Consider the following 17,516-nt stretch of genomic DNA (forward strand, 5'->3'; position numbering starts at 1 on the left):
AGTCTCTCTCTACGTGGGATCTCCCGCATTCTCTCCTATCGGGTCTCTCTCCACGTGGTATCTCTCTGCCATCTCTCCACGTGGTGTCTCCCGCAATCTCTCCACTATCTCCCACATGGGAGAGAAATGCACTGCTTATATATGCCTAAGAGTCTATTGGCGCCAACGGCTTCCTACAAGAGGGTGGGTATAATGGTATTTCTTGTATTCTCAAATAATAAATTTTAAAAGTAAAATGTCCTGTGGTGTATATTTGAGGTAAGGTAGGAGACAGAGCCACTGTCACCTACAGTTACTCTCAGCAAAGACTTGTGAGGGAAAGCCATTCGATGTCTATTCGCTCAGGCCCTATGTCAGCAGCCGTAGGTATGTGATGGAGTGTGATGAGCAGAGACTGGAAGGGTGAGGAATCCTGCTGGAGGTGATTGCACTGGGGTCTCCATCATGCTGGGATGTGAGACAGAGAACAATTTCTGACTATGACATTTACCTAATCTTCCCAATATCTTGCATTTTCTTTTACTTTTCTGGGATTAATTTCTAGGTATTTTGAGAGTATTATGGTGTCTGAGATATGTATTACAGCTTCTCTCCCTCACTCTCTTTAAACTGCATATGAGGATAGTGCATGTTCATCATATACATCCCTCTATCCTACACTATTTTACTCCCGCTTAACCTTGTATGCCTGTGTGCCTGTGTGTGCCTGTGTGCCTGTGTGCATGTGTGTGCCTGTGTGCCTGTGTGCCTGTGTGTGCCTGTGTGCCTGTTTGCCTATGTGCATGTGTGTGCCTGTGTGCCTGTGTGCATGTGTGTGCCTGTGTGCCTGTGTGCATGTGTGCATGTGTGTGCCTGTGTGCCTATGTGCATGTGTGTGCCTGTGTGCCTGTGTGCATGTGTGTGCCTGTGTGTGCCTGTGTGCATGTGTGTGCCTGTGTGCCTGTGTGCCTGTGTGCATGTGTGTGCCTGTGTGCATGTGTGTGCCTGTGTGCATGTGTGTGCCTGTGTGCCTGTGTGCCTGTGTGCATGTGTGTGCCTGTGTGCCTGTGTGCATGTGTGTGCCTGTGTGCCTATGTGCATGTGTGTGCCTGTGTGCTTGTGTGCATGTGTGTGCCTGTGTGTGCCTGTGTGCCTGTGTGCCTGTGTGCATGTGTGTGCCTGTGTGCATGTGTGTGCCTGTGTGCATGTGTGTGCCTGTGTGCATGTGTGTGCCTGTGTGCCTGTGTGCATGTGTGTGCCTGTGTGCATGTGTGCCTGTGTGCATGTGTGTGCCTGTGTGCCTGTGTGCATGTGTGTGCCTGTGTGTGCCTGTGTGCCTGTGTGCATGTGTCCGAGGCTAGCTCGGACAACCAACAGGTTCCCCCAGAGCCGCAGCATGACTTCAGCCGGACTTGACAAGGAAACCTTGTGGGCGAAGCAGAAGTGAGGCCTTGTTTATTAGTCTTCTTATAAACCACTTTAATTACATGCAGAAAGATAACATCAGTTCTAAGACAGGGAACAAGCAAGTTTACAGTCAAAGATCCTGTAAACATCTTTTTGGAGGCCAGGTGTGAAGATCAGGGACAAAAGGAGGGTCTCAAAAGAGAAAGAGCCTGCTGAATCTACCAGGAATCTGCCCTGTCTGGAGCTATATTCCTGGAGCTTCAAATGCAAATAGGATTCAGTCCTAAGCGTTTTTTTTTTTTTGCTCTGAACTTCAGATGCAAATGTGCTTAATTCTAACCCTTACTGGGTGCAACACAGAAACCAGTTTCCTAAGATCAGCTTCAAGGTGTCCTGAAAAATTAATATTACTCTGGCCACCAACTGATCAGAGGTACCAAAAATGCTCTCCACATGCATGTGTGTGCCTGTGTGCATGTGTGTGCACATACATTTGTGTTTGTGTGTAGGCCAGAGGTCCTTTAGGCATCATCCACTTTTTCCGCCTTTATTTTGAACACATTCTCTCTGTTCTCTGGAACTCACTAAATCAGCTGGTTGGATTGAGCCTCAGGGATCTACCTGTTGCTGGCATCACAAGCATTAGCCCCAATGCCTGATTTTTTTTAGAGGATTCAGATTGAATGCAGGCTCTTGTGCTTCCACAGCAAGGACTTTATTGAGAAGCCGCTTCCCAGCCTGTTAGGGGAAGGATGAAGAGAGTCGGGGGCATAAGGCCTATGGAGGTGCAGCAAGGCCTGGGGGCAAGGGAGATGCCTCTGGGGGGCTCATGTTGGGAATCCCTTCCCCCCCCAGGGACCAGCCACACAACGGTATAGTACAGAATAGAGTTTATATATATATATATATATATATATATATATATAGAGAGAGAGAGAGAGAGAGAGAGAGAGAGAGAGAGAGAAATAGAGGGAGGAAGGGGAAAAGGAGGGATAGGGCAGAGATGTGGAGAGCAAGAGAGCCAGGAGGCAAGAGAGGCCAAGAGAGAGAGAGGAGGGGGCAAGCAGCCCCTTTTATAATGTCAGGTCACTGGGGCGGAGCATACCTGGCTACAGTCAGGTAACTGAGGGGTGGGGTTTACAGATTCCTAACACAGCCCCTTGTTTCACTTTAGAGAAGAGGAAAGGGGTAATCAGAGAGATCAATTCACCAAACCATTAGCCCAGACTATTGAGACCTATGGTGTTTGACCATCCATTTCTCTAATCATTTAGAAATATTTAGTTCTTTGAAGACTTTTCCCTGTTCTCTTTAGCTCTGGCTTCAGATCCCTTGTCCTCTCTCGATTTCCCACCATCTCTGGTGTGTCTGGTCCTCCTGATGCACTCCAGTCATGGAAGCTTTGACAAGTCGATCCAAATAACTTTATTGGTATACCTTGAACAAGCCAGACAGCACCTGATGCAGGATTGTCTAGAGGTCCTAATGAAAGACCCCTGCAGAGGGGAGACCCTCAGTCAAGTCTTGGGAATAACACTACCCCCCAAGAACTCACGAGAAACCGTTCTTGCTGCAATTACATGAGGTATTTTAATGGACCAGTGCACTGGGGTCGAGACTCATATTCCACGCAGGAATAGAGGAGTCTGACCCTGAGTGGCTGGGAAATGGGGGTTTTAAAGGAAACAAACCACAACGGGGGTGGGGTGGGAGTACGGCATTGAAGAATACCAAAAATTCCAGTGAAGAATCGTAAGGAAATACCTGCTTTCTCAAGATTGCCTATAAGGTAAAAATTACCAGTGAAGAATCTCGAGGGGGACATCCGGTTTCTCAAGATTGTTTATAATGTGTTATTAACTTTTATGTTTTTATGTTCAGTCAGTTTCTGAAACAGAGTCACTCTGACCTTAGGGCCATAAATTCTTTTATGGTTGGCTAGTTCCTAGAATAGAAGGATAGTATTGCAGAACTGGCTAGCCTACATTTTTGGCTCTACTCTACCTGCTAGGGGCCTTCTACTTTATCTATTAGGGGGTCAGGCTTTAACCTGGTCTTTCACTTCTCTGTCCTGTGTCAATGTCTTTGTTACAGATTTTGTGTGGCTTACTTAGTTCTCAGCTCACATTCATAAGAGAAATATGCTCTTATTGCCTGAGCAGCTCTGTGTCCTGGATGTGCATGAAAGCTACCTCCAGTTTTTTTTTTTTTATTTGTTTTATTATCTTCCCTTTAACTACTGTTCTTGTCATTTTCTGTCTCAGGCATCAAATACTCCATAAATAAATGATTTATGCACTACATAACACAAGGTGTGTGTGTGTGGGGGGGGGATTTGGAGCATCCCAAATTCCTATATTGCTAAATCAAGGCATTAATCTCTGTGCAGTTTGCTTTGAGCAAATTCTGATGAGGTAAAGTAAAGCACCTTAAGTATTGCCTGTTACAAAGCAGGTGTCTGGGAAACTGTCCCTGTCTTTTCCTCTCTTGTAAGAACTAAATTCCATGTGAGAAGCTAGGGCAGGGGAGGGGGGACAAACATATTCTCTTATCTCAAAGAGTTATGGACAAAGAACAGTCAAGTGAGTAGTGAAGACAGCAGACTCCTGCATTGAATCATACGTTGCCCAAATTCATATGCAGAAGGAAGTTTGTAGTTTCTAATGTAGATGAATGTGCCGTCATTCATGAACAAGGTCAGTGCAGACATGAGTTGCGAGGACTCTGTACTGGAGAACAGTGGGTCACTCATTCATCGAGACTGGTGCCTTCATGGGAACAAGAACTTCAGCTGAAGCTGCTTGCAGGTGGACAGCATGTGAAGGAAAAGCAGACTGCTGTAAGCCAAGCAAGACGCCAGCTGTACGGGCTGTCCTACAGGCTTAGGAAGAAGCACATCTGCTCACAGCTTAGTCTTGGACTCCTAGCTCCCAGACATGGAGGTCAACACACCTCCATTGACACCATCCAGTTTTATAGGACTTTGTCACATAGCTGTCGCAAGCTCATCAAGAGACCCACAAGAATACAGTTACACATTACTCCACAACAGAGATATATGTTCTAGAAAGCATGTTGTTGAGCTATTCTGCCAACGTGCAAATATCATTGTGTGTACTTATCCAGGCTGCAATGTCTGCAGTGTGGATGAGTGACATTTTATAAGATCACCACCATTTGTAAATATTAATGATGTGTAAAAACTGTCTTTCCTGATGCCTTGGACGTGAGGCAGGCCTTTTAGAGCTTATAGACTAAAATGACATTTAAAAACATGGCTAATGGTCACATTGTAATTTGTTCTATCTTGCTTATATACCTGGGTTCTAATCCCACAATAATGTTAAGACTTGAAACAAAGATGTCCAAAATGGATGACCGCCCACTTCGTGGCTGATAGAGAATCACTGTGCCAGGACAAATGGAGACCACAGAATAAGAGGAATCAGAGGGGAGGGTGTGGGAGATGAAGGGTCAAACCCACAGCACTCTGGCGCTGATGAGCAAAGGACCAAGTGTCCACTGGCAGAACTTGCTCATGACATGGACATGGTGTGGGCATTGAACAATCCTTTGTATTTATAGTGATGGTCCTGAGCTATCATTGGTGAGTTAAATACCTGTCTTAGTCCATTTCCTTTTGCTATAACAAAATACCTGAGACAGGGCAATTTATAAAGAAAAGATGATAATTTATCTCAGGTTGTGGAGGCTGACAACCCAGGATTTGGCAGTTCTATTTGAAAAAGGCATCATGCTGTAACAGTTCACAGCAGGAAATAGAAGGGCAGATGGATGTGTTCAGAGACACACTACAAAGCACAAGGAGCAGGTGCCCTCTCTCAAGGGACCTCACACAGTGCCAGGAGACTTCATTAACCCATCCTGATGTCTTCTAGGGCTTTTGTGGCCTTTCAGTGCAGTTATGCTGAGTTATCAATTCCAAACATCAGTTTGAGTGCACACACTTTCCCACGGTAGCATTGTAGACTTATCTCTTTTAGAAGTGACGACAACATACAGCAGCAAGACATTTTGAGTACTTCAGATTAAAATTAAATATACCCTCATTCTTGATGTCTTTGTTACTTGTGGGTTTTTTGTTTGTTTTTGTTATATAGACAAAGCAGATCTGTAGCATGTAATTATGAAAAAACACCCCATACTGTTGCCGGGTCGGCACCCGTGGTCTTGGCACCCGTGGTCTCGGCACCCGTGGTCTCGGCACCCGTGGTCTCGGCACCCGTGGCCTCGGTCGGTCTGTTCCCAGCCCGGTACCTAGCCCCAGACCTGCATGTTTCCCTAGCCAATGCCTCTACCACAAACACTGGCTCTGCTTCTCCAGAGCGCTCTCTGTCCCTGAGCCAGCTGCTGCCAATCTGCTCTGTACCCCCAGTTTCTGCGGTTAGCCCTGGTGCATTCTTGCCAGCCTGAGCTTGCTGTGTGGCTACCTCTCCCCTGGAGCCCACCTGAGTCACTGCAAATGTAAAAGACCGGATGATCTTAGCTTAGAATCAACAGATAACAACAGCGGAGAGAGAAATCTATTACCCTAAACTCAACAACTATTTTATGTTGGAAACCTTCCAATGGCAGTGGCGAAATTCTCCACCAGATCTAACAGTTCCTGGTCTACATTTTGCTTCCTTTTGCTTCCACCTCATCGTCCCAAAGGACCCTCTTCTTCTCTCAGACACAGAAGGCCCGCCTCCTCCTCACTCAGAGATCAGCTTCTTGCCATCTTTATTCTCCAATCAATTAATTAGGAGGAAAATTCCACTACACAGATCCGCTATCTTGTGAAGCCAAATTAGACTTAAAAACTTTCACTTATTTAATTTATGTGTGTGTGTGTGTGTGTTCTCTTTTATCTGTTTGTGTGCACGAGTTTATATGCAGCAAGTGCGTGAGGGAGCATGTAAGGCCCAGAAGAGAGGGCTGGATACCCTAAAACTGGATGGTTGTGAGCCACCGTGTGGGTGCTGGGAGCTGCACCAGGTCCTTCGCACTGAGCCATCTCTCCACTTCTCTCCTGCACCACCATGAACACTCTTGTCTGATTCCATCACAGCTTGAACTGTGTAAATTATAACATTTTTGTGTTCTCTCTAATGTTACCCATGTACCTCCCACTCTGTGCTCTCTTTATTTGAAGTACAAACCCAGACGGTGAACCGCATGTCTGTTCTCTTGAGCTGACATAAAACTGTCTACAACTGAACATAAATAAATACTTCACAACTCAAATTTTAAAATATTCTCACACTAAATGGTCAAATAAAAATAAATGCTTGCATACTCTGAAAACATAAACCCAAGGAAGCACAAGCTGCTATTGCCCAAGGTTTTACTCTCAGGCATTTGTACTTTGTCCTCAGTTGTGAATTGGAACTTGTCCCTCTCTGCTGAGACTCAGTGAGATGGATTTAATTCTCTTTTTGTATGAATATTTCTTGATGGGAGGCTGGTTTACTATGTTCTCTTTTGACAAATTTATGATAATTTCAACTACCTTTTTTTCTTTCTTTCTTTCCTTTCTTGCTTGGTTGTGGCCATAGACAAATCTAGATAGTATTTAATAATATAAATGGCAGGATTTCTTTTCCTTAAAAGGATGCTGGGCATGAAGCTTTGGAAAGATTAGATGGGAAAAGCCAGAGTTCTGTTCTCACATTGAATGTCCATGAATGTTGTTGGTATAATAATTACTTAAGCAACAGCTGCCTGTAGGAACCTCTTCTGACTTTTCTCTCAAAGATCCTCTTTGGAAACTAAATCTGGTCAGTGCCGGAGTATTCTGAAACTTAACACTTCTTCTCATGGCCACATTCTGTTGCTTTGATTTCCTGGATAGTTGGAGGCAGTAAAGCTTCAGCTACTGTGGCAGGTACCTGTACTGATCGCCTGTGATGCAGAAGGTGCCCTGTTTCCTGTCTGTAAAGCCTACAGCAAGCTGAAGCTGTTATGGCCCAGATTTAGAGGTGAAATGCTGAGGCCCATGAAGACTTTATGATGCACAAACGCTGCTATAAGAAGGTGATGTCAGAATTTTAGTCCCAAACTGACTGTCAAACCTCATTCCTGTTCCATTCATTATGCTAGGCCCCATGGTACATTATGCAAAGGCAGAAGTCTCTCGTGGGCACTGTGTTGGAAAACCATTGACAGGACCAACATGGCTTCCAGAGTCTGAAAAACCTCTGTTCTTCCCAATTGCTGAAAGGTTTGAAATATACTTTTTGTGATATTCTTTAGTATAAAAGCTAAAACTACCACAAAGCATAGATCTTAGATCAGAAATACTAAAATTGATACTATGAATGGATGTAATAAGGAGCTAAGGGTCCAGAGGGACTCCCCAAGGACGTAAGGCTGTGTAGAATGGGAGGGCCCATTCATTCTGTAAATACAACTTAAGCTTGGATCTAGACCAGGCTTTCTGCCTTTGACTGGGTCACCACAAGAAGAAGGAGAGGGATTGGAGGCAGGAGACTGTCTCTCTACACAGCAGGCTCAGTGCCAAGTCTCCATTAGAAGCAGCCTGGCTCAGTGGAGAAAACTCTGCAGGAGAGCAACCTTGAAGGAAATCCTGCTGTTACCATGGCACTCCATTTGTCTTTAAGCAGATCATTGAGTATGTCTGGGCTTTGTTTGTTTTTTGTCTGTTTGTTCATAATTTTATTGAGACAGGGTCTCTTGCTGGCTTGGAACTTGCCCAATAGATTAGTTGTGCCAGCCAGCAGACCCCAGCATCTGTCTCCCACTCACCAACACTGGGAATCACACCTGGATCTTTACTGTGGGCTCCAGGGATTAAATTTAGGTTCTCGTGGTTGCATAGTGGGTACTTTATGGTTGCACTGTTTCCCCAAGGCTCTCTCTGAGCTTTGATTTCCTTATCTATAAAAGGATATTATTAAATAATATAGAGAATTTTTTTAACATAGTTAATGGACCTTCTATTAGCCTTTTAAGCATTTGTCTGATTGGACGATGTACTCAGGGAAGAAGGGAGACTAGAACAAAATCCACTCCAGCTGCCTGGGCATCAGGTTCAATGGCCAGTTCCGAGGTAAGACCTGAGCTCTAAGGCTCTTTGCTATCTCAGAATTACTGAGTCATTTGGTTATAGTCATTTGGTCAGATTATATCGCTGTTTTATTTTCCTTGTGTGTGTGTTTGTGTGTGTGTGATGAATTTATGTGCTGGTACATGTGCATACATGTGGGAACCAGAAGTTAATGTTAAGTAACTTTCTTGTTCACTTTCTACCTTATTTTTTGAGATGCCGTCTCTCATTGAACTCAGTGCTCACGAATTCTGTGGCTGCCGTCCCAGCGAGAACAAGGGCTTGTACTCTCAGCACATTCCCAACGCCGGGATGGAAGGTGCATGCGACTATGCCTAGCCTTGTGTGTGGGTTCTGGGACAATGAACTAAAGTCCCTGTTGCTAATACAATCAGCATTTTGCTGAGCCATCTCTCCAGTCCCATACCCCAATTTCTCACATTAATTATCCACAGACATATGCAGATACATGAGATTCTTGGTAAAGTAGATAAATTCATATATAAAGAATGTTGCATGTCTCATAAACCTTCTGTATTTGTTTTGTATAGATGGTATTTCACTTTCTTGATCTTTACCACCACCACCATTACTGTCACTCTCACTGTCTTCCTTCTTCTTTGCCTGTATACCTCCTCATAAATTCCTAGCTCAACCCAGCATCTGCCAAGCATAGGTTCTCCAGAGAAAATAGTACTAGTAATTTGTTTCTCCTTTCTCTCTCTCTCTCTCTCTCTCTCTCTCTCTCTCTCTCTCTCTCTCTCTTTGTGTATATCTGTCTGTCTCTGTCTCTGTCTGTGTCGCTGTCTCTCTGTCTCATGAAAGGAAAGGCAATGCAGACTAGGAAAATGGTTTACCAAATGGTACCGGGGGAACAAGTATATATCCCTATATTCATGTGTAGAAGTTTAGATATCTGTTCCTCACCCAGTACAAAAGTTCATTTTTAAAATGAATCAAAGACTTTCATGCACAATGGAAAACATTAAAACTGGTAGAGAAAAGCAGAGGAAATACTTCAAGATACAGGCACAGGCAAAAACTTATACAAAAGGTTTCAGTAGCTCAGTAACAAAACATGGGATGGCTTCCATTAAAAGCTTCTGTGCAGCAGAGGAGATGGTCAGTAAAGAGGGAACCTGAAGGATTCGGGAGGGTTTCTGGCATCTCTCCAGCTCACGAGACGGTAATGTATAGAGCATGTAATGCACTAAAATAAAAAAAATGCCAAAACAGGAATAATTTGGTCTAAGAATCAGCAAATTAATTACTCAGTTTTCAAAACATGTCACCAATATGATTGCCCAAATGTGAGCTGAACAAGGGAGACACCAAGGTCATGCCAGTGTGGATGGGAAACCCAGGAGGCCTCATTTCTACGTGAAAGACTATAGGTAGCCAAGGAAAGCTGGGAGAAGGAGGGGGTGTCTTCTTCAGGAAAGTCGGTTGTTCAAGGTCAAAGACTGAGAGCTGAGAAAACACATACAAATAGCATTATGTGTGGACTGAACACATTGTATTTAGGAATGTGTACACATATATGTATGCAAGAACAATTGGTGAAGAACAAGGTTCTAAACTTGAAGGCAAGATGGTATGGGACCTGGGAGGGGCTGAAATGAGCAAAGGGGAAGGGAATGTTGTAACTGTATTGTAATTTCACAAAAGCAAATAGTGTATTCAGTCTCCAAAGCCATCAGGAAAATGTAATTCAAAACAATGTGGAGATCCCATCCCACTTCAGTTAGAATTTCTATAGAGAAAAGAACAGCAAATGCTGGTAAGGATGCTGGGAAGGCAGCCCGTTCTCACGTCCAGTGGGAATGCTAACTATGTAGCCCCTTTGGACTCAGAATGAAGGTTGCTCAAGAAACTAAAAATTGAACTAGAGTTGATCCTACTCCACCAGTCTAGATATAAACACCAAGAAATTGAGGTCAGCATGCCACAGAGATGTCTACACATTGTAGCACTACTCAAAACACCTTACACACTAGTCTCCACAGCCAATAGCTGGATTAATTAAAAAGCTTGATATATATACACAATGGAGTTTTATTTGGCCACATAGAAGATCAAAGGTTATGCCATTTTCTGGGAAAAGGGTGGAACTAGAGAGTCAAAAGACAAATGTTATATGTTTTATCTTATATGTAAAAATACACAGTTCAAAAATATACACATGATATGGAAATATAAGATAAAGGGGAGCCAGTGGGAGTTTGGGAGGCAGGGATGAGACAGGGTAATGGAAATGAATGCAAGCAAAATATATCATACCCATACATGATATGCCATAAAGAAATATATAATTTTATATAATGAACAATGATAAAAATTTAGATACACACTTCTCAGTCACCGTATTCTAGTGGATAAAGTTTGTTTCCTTCTGAGTATGAGCTAAAATCTATAATGTCAGCACACAGACACACACACACACACAATGACAATGGATCAGTGATGTTAGAGACAAGTGAGTACCTATACAGGTATTTATAGATATGTGCATATGGCTATGTCCTCGCACATGGAAGTGTCCTTTTTATACCATCTGAGGGATATGAGAGGTAACCACACCTCCCTTACATACAAATTTTGGTATCTAGTGCTTTTTCCTAGTAAAATGAATCAGGTCCTCAGAAGGATGGATGATCTTTGTGTCGAGACGATATAATTTGATCCTGTAGATAGATGAGATTACCGAGAAGCAAACGATGGCATGATTCAGACATAAGGAATGTAAGTCTGGCAAAGAAGCTCACTGGGGGACATAAGACACATAATCATGTGTCTTCGATAGTACAGGGAGTGAAAAGGAGAGCCAAGTGGCTCATGTGCTCCACCGAAGGGCCACAGCATCCATGGCTTCTCTGTAGGTGCGGATGATGCATACCTGCTCCCTTGATCATGGATAGAGATGAGGATGGGAGGAGAACAAGAGGGGCACTAGTGGAGTAACACAGCAACTACAGGCACCTGAGCTGGTCCAGCAGGAAGCCATCATTGTGTGCATCCTTGACATGCTATGATGACAGTGTCTGCCTCTGAGCCAAGTTGACTATGGGGAGCAATAGCTAATAAATAATTGAATCACAGAAAATAGTTGAGACATATTTCTTTTAATTGACATTTAACAAGGTATCCACTGAACCGTGATCTTAAAAACCAAAGATATCAAAGTCGCACAGTCTGAGAAACTGTCTCGGCCAAAGTAGATAATGGAGACGTGATTCAATTTAATGTGATGCTGGGCTGGGATTCTGGAACAGAAGCAAGGGGTATTGGTAATAGTGCAGGGAAGCTTAGTGAGGTGTTAGCGTTTGTTAGTTAACCGATCAGTGTTGGCTCATGGATTGGAGCATTTCTGAAGAGCATGTTCTTAAAGGAGAAGCTGGGTCAAGGACAATACTAGATGTTTCTGTACCATTTTATAAGTATTTCAGTAGGTTTAAACCTAGGGTCTGGAGCAATGGCTCAGCAGTTAGGAACAGTTGTTCTTTCAGGGGACCAAGGTTGATTTGCAACACCCACAAGGCAGCTCACAACTGCCTGTAACTCTGATCCCATGGTATCTGACACCCTATTCCAGCTTCCTTGAGTACTAGGTACATACACGGTACACATATATGCAACAAGGCGAAACATTCATTCATAGAAAAATTAAAAAAAAAAAAAAAACTATCCTTCAACAAAAACTAACAGAGGCTGGGGAGAGTCCGCCAATGAAATGCTTACAATGCAAACACAAGGACCCTAGTCAGATCCCCGAGTCTCTAAGTAGCAAGGATGGGCTGGGCAGCCCGGGCACAGGGGAGCTGGAGATAAGAGGCTCCCTGGCCAGCCAGTCTAGCCAAATCAATGAGTTCCAGGTTCAGTGAGAGGCCCTGACTCCATGAATACAGTAGGGAGTAGTGGAGGAAGACTCTGACCCTGACCTTTGGCCTCCTCACGCACAGCCACACCTGTACACATGAACTTGTGTGTTCATGCACACAACCCTTGTTGACAGGGCAGATAGCATAAGTAAAGGAGACTGCATTTTGGAAGACAGTTCCTGAGTATCATCAAAGCAGCACTTTTGGAGCCTCCAGCAATTTTCTGTGCTGTTCCCCTTCATGGAATGTGTTGGGGCTCTTCGTGTTGCTACTTCTTCCAAATAAGTCATTGGTCATTTGTTTTCTCTGCACAGAAAGCCAGAGCTCCCTCTCTGTGTTTGTAACTGACCTTTTTCTTTTTTTAACCCTAAATGAACTGCATCCACTTTATTTCTATTAAGTGCTGAAGATATACCTCTCAATAATGGCACGTCTAAGGGGGTCACCTTGGGGTAAGAATACTAGATACCTGCAATTAGAGTAATTATGCCCTGACTTTCTTTGAGAATGATTGTCAGATACATGAGGCCCCTTTCTGTCGTAGAAGAAAAGTGCAGTATGTCAGTGGCTTCTTGCATGCTAATGGAGGTCGTTGGTGGCGCGTGGATAGCATCATAGAACAGCAAAAGCTCTGGAGTCTTTCTAAGGCTGTAATGAGCTGTAAAATTATAAGGACATGGGCTATTGTTGTGTTGGGTAGAGAGTTTCTCTGCAGGTGCATGAGATCTCTCTAGAACTGAGGTGCATCTAGAAGGAAAATCACTCTTCCAAGAGAAAGGCATTACTAGGACCAGTGGATTTCTCTTTATGCATTCAGTGTAGATATTTGGATAAATGTGTATTTGTATACGCAGCTACAGATGAATGCATACATTCACACATTTGTGTGTCTTTTCTTGTCTTGGTCACAGCATTTTCAGAGGATAGCCTAAATCTCACCCCTTTGCATCCTTCATTCACACTGATGTTGTTTTTCTTACACACCAACCTAGACCTTCCTCTCCTCTGCCTATTGTATGTCTTTTCTGAGCAACAGGCTACGAGGTCTAACCTCCCATTTTGTTTAGGAAAACAAAAATGTTTCAAAGTCCGGCCACAAATGTCTGTTTAACAGTTCTTGATGGTTTCCTCCAGAGTTGAAAATTTAATATTTCTGAATATTCTATGCCTGGAAGCTAGCACAAAATGGCTGTCTACATTTGTCAGGACGTCGCTGTGTGTGGTGCTAAATGTGAAGCAGGAGTATGACTCGGGGCAGCCTCGTTTCTTCTTTGAGAGGATCCATGTCGGTGGGTCCTCTCTGTCATACCTACTTATGCTCAATAAGCACTCGGTGCCCTTGAGGTAGCACGGAGCGTAGCAGGGATACTCTAAAAGCAAGTACTCTGTAATGGAATGCTAAGTATTCTGTTTAATAATATAAAAGTCATTCTAAGATGTCCTGTGAGGAACATCTCTACAAGGCCTTCCCCCTTTTAATGAAGTGGTTAGCATTTCCTTGGGAAGCTTAGAAATAAGCTTTGAGTATAGTGGTGGGGTCCAGGACATAGGAACAGAGAGAATGAAGGACCAGTTTCACCCTGGAGGACTGACTTGGAGGCTATTAATTCTAACTAGACAAGCTAGTGATTGAGATTTATTCCTGGGGGGACAAAAAGACTTGGTATTGAGCCATTAGTTAATTAGTTTACTAATGCCCTTGGGCTTTTGTTAAATTCACCACTCAGTCAGTCTTTAAGTTTTATTTCATCTTATTTTTAATTGGCACAGGATGATTGTACATACCTATGGGTGTGGTGCCCTGATACATGTGACAGCTAAATTATGGTGTTCAACATATTTGTAACCTCAAACCATCTATCATATCTTTGTAATAAAAACATGAAAAATATTTTTTTAGGTTTTGTAGCTAGACAACACCTTATTATTAATAGTCACCCTGCTATGAGATGAGGACTACAAAAGGACTAAGTTGTGTTCACTATAAAAGTTGGTTTTAGTATCTGTTAACCAAGCTCTTCCCTGCCCCTTCCCCCCCCCCCTGGTTTCCATCTTTGAGTTTCTACAGCAGCTTGTTATCAAGCCAGGGGGCAAGAGAATTGTCATGTTTTCTCTCTCTCTCTCTCTCTCTCTCTCTCTCTCTCTCTCTCACACACACACACACACACAGAAACACATATACACACATACATGCCCGAGCACACACACACACACCACACACACGCACACATGCATGCACACTCACACACACCACCCACACAAACAAAAACACATACACCACACACACACACACACACACACACACACCACAAACAGAAACACACATACACACACAGACACGGAAACACAACGGGAAGATAAAGTGGCCATACAAGGATGAAGGTGTTGAGGGAAGTGTAGACCGACAAAACAAAAGCCCTTGAGCCAAACTTGATGTCACCTGTTCTGAAAATAAAATTTTACCGAAATAGACTCGGAGAGTTCTTTGTACCGTATCCAGGCTAGTGTCGCCCTACAATGGCAACAGAGGCTTGCAAAGTCCAAACTTTTGGCTTCGATTGGGAAAACCTGCTCCAATCCAGGGTGAGCCCTGGAGCACCCACTAAACTCTCCGTAGTCACCCTACCTTGAAGCAAGTGCCTGAACTTTGTGCCTTAAGGCCAGTGAGGCTCTGGTTGCAGAGCAGCCGGATGTTGAAGAGAGTGTGAACTGCAGTAAGCCCAGCATGGGCTCCAGCCGCTGAGAACAAGATGCTGCACATTAGCAGCTGTGTGGGCTGTCAGCAACTAAGAGTTGTAGAAGCTGGGCAGTGAGTGTGAATGCAGGCTAACGGGATCTCACGGGGTAGCTCCGGCATCTATGTGATCTCACAGGGTAGCTCTGGCATCTATGTGATCTCACGGGGTAGCTCCGGCATCTATGTGATCTCACGGGGTAGCTCCGGTATCTATGTGATCTCACGGGGTAGCTCTGGCATCTATGTGATCTCACGGGGTAGCTCCATCATCTATGGGATCTCACGGGGTAACTCCGGCATCTATGGGATCTCACGGGGTAGCTCCGGCATCTATGGGATCTCACGGGGTAGCTCTGGCATCTATGTGATCTCACAGGGTAGCTCCGTTATCTATGGGATCTCACGGGGTAGCTCTGGCATCTATGGGATCTCACGGGGTAGCTCCGGCATCTTGCAGTGTGTATCTCGATGAACACAGACACTTCCTGAAGCTGGAGACATCCTACCAGATTCCTGGGTCTTGATTGCCTCTACTGGATTGACCATCTTTGTCGCCCCAACCCCGTTTCATTACTCTCAAGGAGGAGTCTTTGAACTAGCTGGGCTGGCTGGGTTCTGTCAGCCTCTGCTGACTCTTCTTCTGCTTTCTTTATCCTGGACTTTCCAATCTTGCACGCCTAGAGACCAGGGACCACTTTCCAGGAGCTGAGTTTGAACCTGAACCTACCACTTTTCTCCAGTGGGACCACCAACCCTTCCCTCAGCCCATCGCATGTCTCCAGTGCATCCCCACCACCACACTTGACTGATAAACTCTGTTTTTTCTTCAGCTCTCATCTCAGGATGCATTTATACGATGAACCTTCTGGAAATTCCCTTCCCATGGTATTTTGTTCCCATGCAGAGCCAGTATTCAGTACGTGCTTTATAATCTTTTGTTTGGCTTATGCAAACCTTGGTGTGCAGAAATAGGCAGGTTTTCTTTTGTAAGATAAACACTCTAACATTTGTACTGCCTCTCATGTTTCCTATGCAGTCTCTGGAAACTCCCTAGACAGGCAGTGTGGATTTACTTAAAACCTTTTTTTTTCCTCTTAAGAGTTGCATTTTTTTCTACCATATGCATGTATAACCTTTGCACACAATGCATATGTACATTTTAAAATGAATTCCCATATAGTAGTTCATTTTTTACTACATTACAGTAAAAAAACAAAACACAAAAGGCCTGTGCAAAAAGCATTTGTGAGCAAAAATCTATACATTCTGGCAATTACATATTCCTGTAAGCTTGGTGACATGGCATTGTCTGCTTTGGACATACGGGTGCTATAAATGTTAGTGCTTCGTGCTAGGTTTATTTCTGCAGGTGTAGTGGGCTGAGCAGGCTGCAGTGACCTTAGAAGCACATGTGGCTTCCCTGTTCCCAGCACCTTTGCCATTGCTGGTGACATACAGCCCTCCTAACATTGGTCAGCTTCTTGGCAAAGGCTCTAGGAGCTCTCCTGAGTGATATTTTCTTGAATGTTACTGAAGTCAAACATCTTGTTACCCACAATTTATTTGTTCTTCAATTTGTGTGAACCCCCCTCTTTCTCTCTCTCTCTCTCTCTCTCTCTCTCTCTCTCTCTCTCTCTCTCTCTCTCTCTCTCTGTGTGTGTGTGTGTGGTGTGTGTGTGTGTGTGTGTGTCACTTTGCACACATGTAGAAGCCAGATGTGGAGTGTCACCTCTATATTCTCCACCTTATTTCTTTGAGACAAGATTTCTCACTGAGTGAGATGCTTGGTGTTGTTGAAGGCTGGCTCCCGGCTAGAGATAGTAGTGAAGGCAGAGAAGCACAGGCTGCCTTCTTGACACCGGTGCAGGGATTTGAACTGGTGCCACTCAGCCACTTTTCCAGCTCACAAGTTTTGTTATTTAAAAATATTTCTTATAATTTTAATTCTGGGTCCATGTGTGTGTGTGTGTGTGTGTGTGTGTGTGTGTGTGCATAAGTCCCGGGTAGGCCAGAGATGTTGGATGCTCCTGGAGCTGGAGTTACAGTTATTTGGGAGCTGCTAAATATGGGTGCTGAGATTCAAAGGAGCTTGTTTCAGGTCATGGCTTCGCCAAGAACCAGCTGGTTAGTTGGAAGTATGCAACCACAGCCAAAGTGGCTGAGGTAAATTCACACAGTCTGGGTTCTGAGTCTTATCATGAGTCCAGATGGTACCGGTTCTCTACAAAAGCCTAGTGCAGTGATCTAGGGCCATCTCTCTAATGCCACCACATGTTGTTTGGATGCACAAGGTCCTGCATGAGGGTGGCAACTTGACACGTATGGTTCTACCTTATGCTCTGGCACTTATGTCTGCAGTGTGGAAGACTTTCAGAATGGAGGCTTATGATGGTGGCCGGGTGCTTGGAAGGTCTTGCATTTTTATGACCATCTCTGTCTCTTCATT

At 44.1% G+C, this 17,516-nt stretch overlaps 1 protein-coding gene across 2 annotated transcripts in view; it reads left to right on the forward strand.

Annotated features, from left to right (window-relative positions):
* Positions 1-17,516, forward strand: part of SHISA9 (shisa family member 9) — a gene marked incomplete at both ends in the record, with an annotated part of 283,938 nt that overhangs the window by 243,454 nt on the left and 22,968 nt on the right. The window lies entirely within an intron of this gene.

The sequence above is a fragment of the Micromys minutus genome (assembly GCF_963924665.1).
Source record: "Micromys minutus genome assembly, chromosome: 31".
NCBI lineage: Eukaryota > Metazoa > Chordata > Mammalia > Rodentia > Muridae > Micromys > Micromys minutus.